The sequence below is a fragment of the Sorex fumeus genome, unplaced genomic scaffold (assembly GCF_029834395.1).
Source record: "Sorex fumeus unplaced genomic scaffold, SorFum_2.1 ptg000006l, whole genome shotgun sequence".
Lineage (NCBI taxonomy): Eukaryota > Metazoa > Chordata > Mammalia > Eulipotyphla > Soricidae > Sorex > Sorex fumeus.
In genome coordinates this window covers 46,389,789-46,402,361 of record NW_026606063.1, presented here as the reverse complement: position 1 = coordinate 46,402,361, position 12,573 = coordinate 46,389,789, and positions in this window count along the sequence as shown.

The window sequence follows — 12,573 nt, the reverse complement described above, 5'->3', positions numbered from 1 at the left end:
GCTGGGGCTGCGGCGGTAGCGGCCGCTGCTCAGCCTCTGCCTGGAGCTGCCAGGGAGTCCCTGAAACTCACCCCACTCCTCCTCAGGAACCACCAGATTCGGAGCGGGTCAGATCAAAACTTTGCCCCAGGTCCATGCAGTGCCCGCACGCGGAGACAGCTCGTGGAGCTGTGCTCTGGGATGTGAGAGAGCTGAAAATGCCAGAGACCTGAGGCTTGGCGGTGGCATTCGCCTCCCTGCTAGTCTGTTTTCCGAGGAAATCGGTGTAGGGTGTGGACAGGTTGAAACAGCTCCTGAATACATACCATTTCTTTATTGAGTTTCTGGAAAAGGCACTTCTTAACCTGGCATGAGCGAAGCAGTTGGCTTTGCTTTTGTAATACCTATATACGCCTCCAACCCCCTCTCCCCTCCATTCTAATAATCTCTTTGCTCTCTCTACTCACCTTGTACCCTGACTGCAAAGCTCCGGAGCGCTCACCATTTGATCCACTTGCTACTCAGTCCCTGAAGCCATGCCTTCTGATCTAGCAGATCCTTCTCATGTACTTGGAAATAACTGCAGTCACCTACAAAAGCATAGATTCAGGCAAAACTCAACCCTCTTTTCCACAAAGTGGATTTCTGCACCTAGTCTGAAATTGACCACAATTGCTTCCTATCAAGAAACCAAAGAAAGCCAAATTGTATATCGCATCCTTGCAAAAAGACAATCTCAAACCCACTTGGAATACCCAATATCCATTCTCTACAGAAGTGTAAACTGTAGTAACCTAAGGTTCATATAGAAGTAACAACATAATTTCCCCCCCCCCCCCCCATAATTACAGGATTGAAGCCTGTAGACGCTCTGGAATTCAGAGGAGCAATACTAAGTGAGAAGTGAACACTAGTCATACTGAGATTTCCCCTTAATGTACTATCTTTAGGACAGGGGTTGTTTTCCGTAGCCTTTGTGTGACACACAGTCTAACATCGCTTATCACTTCCCTTTCTCAGTTAGCCCAGTTCTGATATTTCAGCCTGCAGTCCTGGGTCCACCTACGAAAACAGGCTGAACTGCAGATTTCCTTTAAGCACCCAGCTTGTGCATATATTACCCCTTGGTGTTTTCAAACTTCCATTCTGAATTTGGCAGTGCAAGCTCAGAGTCCTGCCTCCATGACATGGTGATCTGCAGGAGGTGAACAACTTAAGCCAGGTGATCCTGTGATAATTTATACAAACTAGGAGCTGGAGAGACAGTACAGTAGTAGGACTTGAAAGAAAAACACCCCACCTCCCATCCCAACCTGCAGTGATACCTGAATCCAGATCCAGGAGTAAGCTCTGAGCACCTCTGGGTGTGACTAAAAACAAAAAGACAAAAAGTAATTTCCAAACAAACTAGATTTTTTTTCTTTTTGGGTCACACCTGGCGATGCACAGAGATTATTCCTGGCTTTGGACTCAGGAATTACTTCTGGCGGTGCTCAGGGGACCATATGGGATGCTGGGAATCCAACCTGGGTCAGTCACATGCAAGGCAAACACCCTACCCACTGTACTATCACTACAGTCCCAAACTAGATTTCTTATCTGGGGAAAATCAGCTCTATTACAAGGAGGATTATTGTGCTACATTATAGATGTATCTGATCCATCTTGGAAAGCTCTCATTCCACTGTGAGGTCACTTTATGGCTCACTCAAAGGTGAGTGTTAGCTCACTTACTGAGGAGGGCCCTAATAGCAGAAAAGATTTTGCACCTAGATATAGACTTGCATCTTTTAGAACACCTCCAAATACCCAGGGTTAGCATCTTGTGGCAGAAGTTGAGCCTTGTTAGTTTTTATTGGCATATCTCCAATCTCTACCATGTGTCATTTTCAAAGTCTGTGCACTCCCTCTTCCAGTAGTTCTTAAATGGTTCCCTAAGACCCACCCAGATTTTCACGTCGCCTCTCAGTTCTATTGAATCATGGTTTCTGGAGGCTGAAACTAGACATGGGCTTTTTTTCCAAACAGATATTTTAGGTGGCTTGAATACATATTAACATATCAAATATTTAATTTGAGGGCTCCTGTTTGTTCATTTCTTTTGAAAAATTGAGTGTCCTGATTTATTCCTTCTTTTTCTCTTTCCCCCACACGTATGTCTTTTCTCTTATATTTTCCATTTCTCGTTTTTGTAATCACTTCCCTTTCTTGTCTACAGGCATCATGCTTAACATAATACCGTAAGTTCTGTAAATGAATAAGATTTGTAAAAGAAAGATGAAATTAAGAATTTAGGAGCTGGGGAGGTTATACCATGGTAAAGCCTTGTATGTGTATGATCCTTGACTCAACTCCTGACACTGAAGAAAATACATACATATATATATATATATATATATTTATATATGTATAACAACTTAGGAAGAAATAAACAGAAAGAGATAAAACCGAATAATCACATGTAACACTCAGTAGAAATAATAAGCTATTCAAAAATAATAAGAAAAATAAAGTGAACAGCATGTGTTTCTACATTTCTCTTCTTTCACTTTTTCTTTAAACAAGAAGGTACCTGGCCAACCACAATAAAGACATTTGCTAGATTTTCCTCTTTACAGAGCATTGTCACTTTCTAGGCAATGATTAAAAGAAGAATTGAGGGCTGGAGGGATAGTACAGCAGATAGGGAGCTTTCCTTGCATGTAGTCCACTAGGGTTCAATTCCCAGCATCCTATATGGTTCTCCCAAGCACTACCAGGAGTGATTTCTGAGTGCAAAGCCAGGAATAATTCCTGAGCATTGCCATATATGGCCCCAAAACAAAACAAAACAAAAGATAAAAGCAGAATTGGTGTAATACATTCTTAAGGGTAAGATGGGCCTAACCCTTTCCTGCTATCTAAAATGAAAAATGATGGTTGACATTTCTTCAATCATTTTAGACCATGAGTAGACCTTACGTATGGAGGACACATATGGTAGAGCAATAAGACAGGAGGATAAGACAGAGCAATATCCCAGTACCTGAAGTAGCTACCTAGATTTTATTCTATAAAAAACAACTTTTTTTTTGTGCTACTGTTATATTAGGATGTGTGTGTATGTGGTCATTGTTACTTAAAGGTAAACCTAAATAAAATTGATACAACATATTACTAAATACAAAATAAATTAGTAAAAGTCAAAAGTACTACGTGATAACACTGACAATCAAGGAGTAAAGTAAGTAAAGGTCCTCCCGTTGATCTTCGATTTGCTCGAGCGGGCTCAGTAACAAGTCTCCATTGGAGTCTTTGTTGTTACTGTGTCTGGCATATCGAATACGTCGCGGGGAGCTTGCCAGGCTCTGCCGTGCTGGCAAGATACTCTCGGTAGCTTGCCGGGCTCTCCGAGAGGGGCGGAGGAATCGAATCAAGGAGAAAAGATACTATTTCCAGTAGCAACAAAACTTAAAGTCTTCAGAAACTAACATGAAGCAATATGGATATGAAAGATTAATTCTATTAAAAGACTTCAAAGGAGGGACCAGAGTGATCATACAATAGGTAGGTGCTTGCTTTGCATGCAGCTAACCTGGGTTTAATCCTTGACATCCCATATGGTTTCCCAAGACCCAACAAGAGTGATACCTGTGCCCAGAGGTAGGAGTAAGCCCTGAGCATGGCTGAGTGTGTCTCCAAAACAAACAAACAAAAAACTTCAAAGAAAACTCATATGGGGTATTCATTATGTTTGTGGACAGAATGATGTAATATTAAGTTGTCAACAATCTCTTAAGTTTACTCATAAGCTCAATATGACTTATCCATTCAAACTTGGCTAAGGATTTAAGAATCTAAATATCTTGAAAATACCCACAGAAGACTAAATTCCTGCATACCCAAGTTTTTTTAAAAAAATGAAATCAGAAAGGGGAAGATTATCTATCTTACCAATTAGTAACATATTAGATATGATAACATGTTAGATGTTACAGTAACCAATATATTGAACAGTGGGATAGAACAGAAGAAACTTACTTATCTTTGAGAATATGGTACATGATAAGGTAACATCACACATGTATATGGGAATGCTGAGGTAGTCAACTGTGGTTGCATAACCCTAGTATGTAAAAATATCCCCAATATATCAGTGGCTTAGAGCAGCCTTTGTTTTTTTCTCCCTTGTAAGTCTGTGTGTGAACATTTGAGCTGATCACATCTAGGCTTGTCCAGACTTGAATGAACTCCACTGAATTCAGCAGATCTTGGCACCAATACACCGGTTAAGTTCATATCTTACCACATGTCTTATTATGGCCATGACAGAAGCTCAAGAGATGAAGTCAAATCATTCAAATATCAATGGATGTTCCTGAGTCGACATATATTCTAACATTCTCAGTTATTGGTTTAAAAAAAGTTCCCGAGATTAAGTCCAACATCAATAGTGGAAAGTGCTATAAAATCACATGGCAAAGGGCATAAGTATGTAACTCTATGGGGTGGGGGGGCACAAAAGCTTGAGAACAAAACTCCATAAGACTCCAACCTGACACAGAAGTTTGTTGGGGAAATTACTTCATCAAGGGGAAAAAATGACGTGCCTATACCTGATATCATATGAAAAATGAGCTCTTGATGGATTTTTTAATACTTTTAAAAGAAAATGGAAAATTAAAAAGTGAATAGAAATTAAAAATAGAATAATTTTGTAATCTTAGGCTAGGAAAAGACTTCTCAAATAAGACTGAAAGAATAATCTATAAGACCAAAAGAATGATGAATTTGACTATCATTTCTGAGACCAGAGAGAGAGTACAAGGTTTAAAGTGCTTGACAATGGTGATTCCTGAGCATGAAGCTATAAGTAAGACCTGAGCACAGCTGGGTGTTGTCCTCAAACCAAAAAATAGTTGGATTTCTGTTCAAACAAGAAATAAACAGACAAGAGAGTTGATAGATTGAGAGCTTTTTCCAAAGGTAATGCCAGCAAGAGATTAATATCTAGAATATCCTAGGAATTCCTGAAAATTATTGAATAAAATAACACAGGAAATACAACAGGAAAATACACAAAGAAAATAAACTGGCATATTACAAAATGGAACCTGGAGAGACTATTAAGTAGACAAAAATATTCACAACCTTACTTATGAGATAAATTCCTATCAGAAAGTCACTTTTTTAATATCCATTAAATAAGCAAAACTGTGACTATTGGATAATACTAAGTGTTGGGTAGGATGGAAGTGTGAACTCTCAGTCTTCACAGTCCTGCAAAAAAATCCTAGTATAATTATTTGGGGATTATCTAGTGATACTCAATGAAACATGAACTGTCTTTCCTGGTGACTCAGCAGTTCAAACTCCTGGTATTTGACCTCCTATGAAACTCTGCCCTGTGCCATAGAGGGCAGGATTTTGGGTGTTCACCTGAGGAAACAGCATATTGGAGGCCACTACAATGTATATCCATCAGCAGTGCCACGAAGAAATAAGGTAGTTGCTGTTTTAGAATAATGTCCAGCTTTGGGAACTAATGCTTGAAGGCTACATCTTGCAACATGAATACATCTTTTCGATGTTTTACAAGGGGAAAAAAGGTGAAAATCAGAACAGAATCACATAAGCCCCCCAGCCTCGGAATGTCTTTCATTACAGTATGCATCAATGTGGTTTTCATTTCTGCTCTAATGGGTTCATTTTGAGGGAAGGAGAAGAAAGGTTCTGTTACAACTCTCTTCTCACTCAAATATTTTCTTCCAGTTTTCATAGGAAGTTGTAGCAGGTTTTCACTCAGGTGAAAACTGACTCCCTTTCTGTAGACCCCCAATATCTAATACAATGCATCAGCGGTCAGTCTCCTGCTCCATGCAACTCTTGCTCCATGAATTATTCCCCCCTCCCCCTACATATTTATTATACTTACATCTGGTTGTAAGTTTTCTTTTCAGGCTAGGTGGGGAGAAATTCTGGTTCTGGAGCAGCAGAGACGCACAGCAAAGTCTCCCCACTCTGATACACATCACTTCCCATTTCTAAGTTGAAAATATCCGAACATAACTGCATACAAAGTCCTTTTAAATTTGACTCCAACTTGGGATTGTGACAGAACCCTGGGGATGGAGCACCATGGTAGAGATCCTTGTGTCACAAATGAGAAGCCTGAGATTCGATCCCCTCACTTAAACGGACAAAAACAATTAATGTTGACTAACAGGGAGAAGTTAAATAAAGATAATAAGTAATTAACTATAGAGATTTAAGTTATCTAAACCTAAGGAAGAAAATGAATTGTGATAATATTTGAAGTTTCTCCCAGCCCTGTTAGATTATGGATGTTCTACCAGCGCACACCTTGCATATGCTTTTGTTTCCCACAAAGGTATACTGAGAATAGTTCCTATGTGGATTATATAGTCTTAAAAGCCTGTGTTCTGCCCAACTTTCCTTACTCTTCCCTAACATGCTAAAAATTCTGACTTTTAGTAATGAATATGATTTTATGAGCTTCAAACTTCCACATTACAGGAGCTTGCCTGAGTCCTGGTAAGATGTGCCAATAGGGCAGACCAGGAGACCCCAAGCCTGCACACCTTTCTATTGGTCTGAGCAACAACAGCTGCTGTAGCTCACTGCCAGGATTTGGATCCCTAAGTTCTGTGAAAGCTGGAATGTGATGTTGCAGAGATGATTGTTCTCAGGCTTACATATTTTATGATTCTCAGAGAGGGTGTATGACACTCATCACTAGCTACCTTAAAGGCCATCTGTGTTAGCCTGCCCTTGTTTCACAAATTTAATGCTAAAATGTCTAAGGATTTCACCATATGTAGTTTCAGTAACTTCTGGGAGCTGTATAATCCAACCATTCCACATTTCTCCAACAATTAGTGAGTTCTAGGGCATCAAGGGAGATGTCTTTGGAAAAGGAGATTGAGCCCTGAATACAGAACTTTAAATGACTCTTAAAGAGATTCAGATCAGGGCCAGCAAGATCCAAAGGGTAGGTGCTTGCCTTGCCTGTGTCAGCCTGCATTCAACCTGGCACTAGAAATGGTTCCCCAACTCCAGCACCACCAGGAGTGATCCCTGAGCACAGAGGCAGGAGTGAGCCCTAAGCACTGCCAGGTGTGTCCCCAAAACCACAACAAAACAATTTTAACTCATGAGATAAGGCCACAGGAAGCTTCTGAAGGTGTTGTTGAGAACTGGAACAGCATGATGAAAGAGCATTTGAAATTTAATGGGGAAAAAAAACTGGCTAAGTAATATCTACTCTCGCAAAGCACCCTGGTAAACAAGGGGAAAGCTAGCAAGTCCTTATCTTTAAGGATTTCACAATTGCTAGGTTTTGCTCTGATTTCATATCTAGTATAAGGAGTAGTATTTTAAAAGACATTGCCCCATTCCCTGCTTTTCTATACTCCTCTCCATTCCCTTGGGGTATGGATATTTTATAAATAAAGAAGAGTCAGCTCTTGACTTCCAGTTCTCAAAATAGATTCATAGTAGAGACAACAGTAATAAAGGCCTGAGTTTTCATAAGCTACAAGGCAACAAAAGCCAAGGATTAGGAAACATTTGTGGGACCCACAGTAAACTGCTGATCTTATCACTGAATATAAAGTTTCCCCCTTTTATAAGAAGTATCCTCTCTCAACTTGTGTTACTGGAATTTGTGCCATTACTGTTACTTAATGTCATCCAAGGAAGCAAAAATAATTGAAATTATTTGCTCTAAATGTAGCATTCATTTTTTAAAATTTTATGCAAGGTCCATTTTAATACAAGTATGAGTATTTAACTTATATGCCATCACTTAAATCACTCATATTCCATAACTTGCGTATGGAATATGTAATTCATTTTTACAGAATAGCAGGAGGGGGCACCACCCAAAAAAACTCAATAACTTTTATTTCCCTTCTAGATATGTGCACCTGCCACCAACATTATGCTTCAAGGTGGCAATCTGCAGGGAGCACTAAAAGAAAAAGGAACTGTATGTATGCTATAATCCTTTCCCTTGTGTCTTCACTTTCCCATCTGCGGTCGGTTGATATAAGGAAGTATCAAGAGTAAGAAAGGATAGAAATGCTTCCAGAGCTACCTGTGTTTTTAGAATGCCATTGACCGTTCCTGTGTTCGAAACCAGGCCTAAATGGGAGGCATGATCACTCAGCACGTTCACTGCTCCACATCCTCAAGCAGAGAGGACAAACTACTGGCGAGGTTCTCAAACGCAGAGATACCTAGAAATCACTTAATCACTTAACTTCCCGTTAGTCATCGATTTGCTTGAGCGGGCGCCAGTAACATCTCCATTTGTCCCTGTCGGGTGCTAGTGTAGCCCAATGGCATCTGTTCGCTCCGGGAACATGAAGAGCCTCAAACCGATCGTTCATGATCTTGACGAAGAAGTCTGACCATCTGGTAGGTGGGCGGCCACGCGGTCTTTTGACATCCCGTGGAATCCAGTCAGTAACAGCTCTAGTCCAGCGGTCGTCTTTAAATCTCATTATGTGACCAGCCCATCTGATTTTCGACACCTTGGCAAATGAGACAGCGTCTCTGATTCTTGATCGTCGACGGATGTCAGAACTCCGGATTCGTTCTCTCATTTGAGTGAAACGTGATATTCCAAGCATAGCTCTTTCTATTCTTCTTTGGGAGACCTGAATAGCGTTCTCATCTTGTTTGCGTAGGGCCCAGGTCTCTGAGGCATATGTTAATGCAGGAAGAACAGTGGAATCAAAGAGATGTGCCCGGAGCCGGAGGTTCTTCGTCCTCTTAGCTATTTCTTCGACGTTCTTGAAGGCGTTCCAAGCCGCTCTCTTCCTCCTGCGCAGCTCGGGTGCCAGGTCATTTGTCATGTTGACCTCTCGACCTAGGTACACATAGCTGTTGCATTCGGAGATGGTCGTTCCATTGAGAGCGAATGGGGCGTCAGGAACGAGGCTGTTTCTCATAAACATTGTCTTCGTAAGATTCAGCTGTAGTCCTACCTTTCCACACTCACGGTCAAAGTCGGCCAGCATTTGTGCTGCTTGGCTGATGTTCCCAGTCCCCAACTGGGAACTCTTTGGTACTATTGCGGCAACATGGGAAGATGCCATTGTTGACAACATTGACGAGGAATACGATCGACTGGTTCAGCACCTCCATGAATGTGCGAGGAACGCCAAGAGAGAGATAGCCACAAAAAATCGCCTATCTTCGAAAACTCTTGAGCTAATTCGCCAGCGTGGTTTGGCGCATGCCTCAGGCAACCGCAAGCTAACGTCCGAGCTCGCAAAGCAGTGCAGAGATGCGATCAAGGAAGACCTCAAAGAGAGAAGAGCAGAAGTACCTAGAAATCATGCTCATGAAACAGCAGGAACAGAAAACAGAAAGCACATATGCTTCTCTCCTGTGCTTATATGTATCAGAGCCCAATCAGACTTAACTATAAGACATGAATTTGATAAGAGAAATAAGTTTGCCCCAAAGTGCAAACTTTAAATGCAAAAGGAGAGTCCAGCCAGTGAGTGGGGTCCCTGTGTGACTGTAAGGGTAGCACATCTGTGACACTTCTTGGACAGAACAGATGAAAGTCCAGGCTGTCTCTTTTGCAAACCATAACACCCAAAAAGAGAGAAAAGTAGTTTATCTAGAATGCAGACATTTGTGTTGTTTTTAGCTGTTAGTGCAAACTCTTCAAAAAGGGAATGCCCTGCCACAGAGGCAGGGTAGGATGGGGGAGATGGGGGGGTGGGAGGGATACTGGGATCCATGGTGGTGGGGAATGAGCACTGGTGAAGGGATGGGTACTTGATCAATGTATAATTGAAACCCAAGCACAAAAATTCGTAAGCCTACAACTGTACTTCATGGTGTCTCACTAATAAAAATTTTTTAAAAATGGAAGAAAAATAGCAATCATCACCAAGAATAGTGATAACAACATTAAAAAGAACAATAAAAGAGATAATATTTTTTAAAAAAGAAAGTCCAGGCTGCCTGTCATAGGTGATATAATGATGCTCTGGACTGGAAATGGACCAGAGGGTCTAAATACAATTATGTCACTGAAAAGGGATCTCTGCGTCCTGCTTTTGTGCCACATGCGACCTTTACCCTTTACCCCTGCTATTGTGCCACATGCGACCATACCCCAGAAAACATTGGATGATGGGAAAACAAAAGTTAGGAGAACCTGCTTATTAAGCTGTGTATAATCCTCCCTACTCTTCAGAGAGTCCTCCATTGCTAACATTTTGGGTCTATATGTGATTTAGCTACCCCAAATGCCTCTGGTTTTGTTTGACTTTTAAAAGCTCCCTGTGCATGCTATCCTACTGGAATACTCTAAAATATAACCTCTTAAGTTTTAGTAGAGAAGTCATTGTAGGAAACAAGAACTCTGATCACAAGGCTTTCACTTTCAGTGGAAGTCAGGCACAAAATAAAATGGATACATCATAAAAACATAGTACTTTTTTAATAGTTACTCAGTAATCTTTAACTCTGCCATGGCTCCCATTTATAACTCCCAGAGACAAAGGGAAAAAATAATAAACAAAAGTGCCTTCTTTCAAAATGCTGGTAACAGAATTCCAGCAACCACTGGGCAAAACGTTTCTCTGATGATTCATAGATTAGGTAGAGTGAAGTTAAAAGAACGCCAAGAAGAAAAGCTTAGCTTAGCTTTGTGGATTTCTTTCATCACAATAAACTTCTCTAAAATGTCAATAATCCCCAATATAGAACTTCAATAAGTTAAGAGCGAGAGATCTTTCCCATGTGTGCAAATTTACAGAGAAATGTAATGGTATTTCTAGTTAATTTAATCCATGCTGATGGAACAAAATTCAAAGATTCAATAGGATAGATATGAAAATAAGCTCTCTTCAACCTTAGCGTTCTAGATACGTCCTAGGAAGCACTGTTAGCAGTGTCTTAAAATTATTTTATATACACATATATGGTATAAATATAGCTTAAGAATATATATCAATACATGCATACATTTTATAATATAAATGATAGTATTATATACTGTTTTGTGCCTTTTTTCACTTCAAGGTAGATTTGGAGAAACTTCCCAAACAGTACAGAAAAGCACTGCATTAATACTCTTCGAGGCTATATAATAGCTTATCTAGAATGCAGACATTTGTGTTGTTTTTAGCTGTTAGTGCAAACTCTTCAATAATCAAAAAATTCACATGTGTTTTGCATTTGTAACATAAACTCCCAAGAAGGGAACTGGTGAGTCCAAGGGTATGTGCATTTTACAATATGGTGGCTACTGCCAAATTGTCTTTCAGGGGGAGTTGAACCATCCAATGAGTGATCGAGTATTTTAGGATGCATGTAATAATTGTTATTGTAGCTGTTCCTTAACTTTCTTAATACACACACACACACACACACACATATATATACATATATATATATATATATCATTGTCACTGTATCACTGTCCTCCCGTTGTTCATCGATTTGCTTGAGTGGGCCCAATAACGTCTTCATTGGAGATTTTTGTTGTTACTGTGTTTGGCATATCGAATACGTCACGGGGAGCTTGCCAGGCTCTGCCGTGCAGGCGAAATACTCTCGGTAGCTTGCCGGGCTCTCCGAGAGGGGTGGAGGAATTGAACTCGGGTCGGCCATGTTGGCTGCGTGCAAGGCAAACACCCTACCACTGTGCTATCGCTCCAGCCCCATATATATATATATATATATATATATATATATGTATGTATATAAACTCCCCATGATGTATTCGATATGCCAACAGTAACAACAAGTCTCACAATGGAGACGTTACTGGTACTCACTTGAGCAAATTGATGAACAATGGGAGCACAGTGCTACAGTACTATGTATATAGTACTGGGGCAAAGTACTCCCCAGAGAAAAAACATGTTATAATACTATTACTTTATAGACCAACTGTAGCAAGAATGGCATGTTATATATTACTTTGGCTTGCATTTTGTGGTCTTAGAATTACCTGTATGGTAATTCTATACGGGGAGTTAGCTAGACTTTAAAAAACAGGCCTACACAATGCACAGAAAACAGGCCTACACAGAACACAAAGGTATTTTTTGTTTTGTTTTGTTTTGCTTTTTGGGTCACACCTGTGCATCTCCTGGCTCATGCACTCAGGAATTACTCCTGGCAGTGCTCAGGGAACCATATTGGATGCTGGGACTTGAACCCGGGTCTGCCACGTGCAAGGTAAATGCCCTACCAGTTGTGCTATCGCTTCAGCCCCACAAAGGTTTTTCAGTGCAGTAAAATTACTTTGTATGTTTTAAAGAACAATCTTTGTCATTCTGTATGCATTTAAAGCCATAGAAGGTACAATACCAAGCATGAACTTGGAGGCAAGAAGACAGTTTAACAGGCAGTGAAGAGTTCAGCGTTTTGCATGCAGGAACCTCAGGTTCAATTCCTAGCACTATATGAACCCCAAAGCAGTGCCAAGAGCCCATGGGCACCTCCTGGGAATAGTCCTTGAGCATCCCTGATGTGTGACTCCAAAGCTAGAATCAAACCAAAACCAAAACCCAGTGAGTCTAGAGGTAAGCTGTAGTTTGGATGACTGTTAGCTAT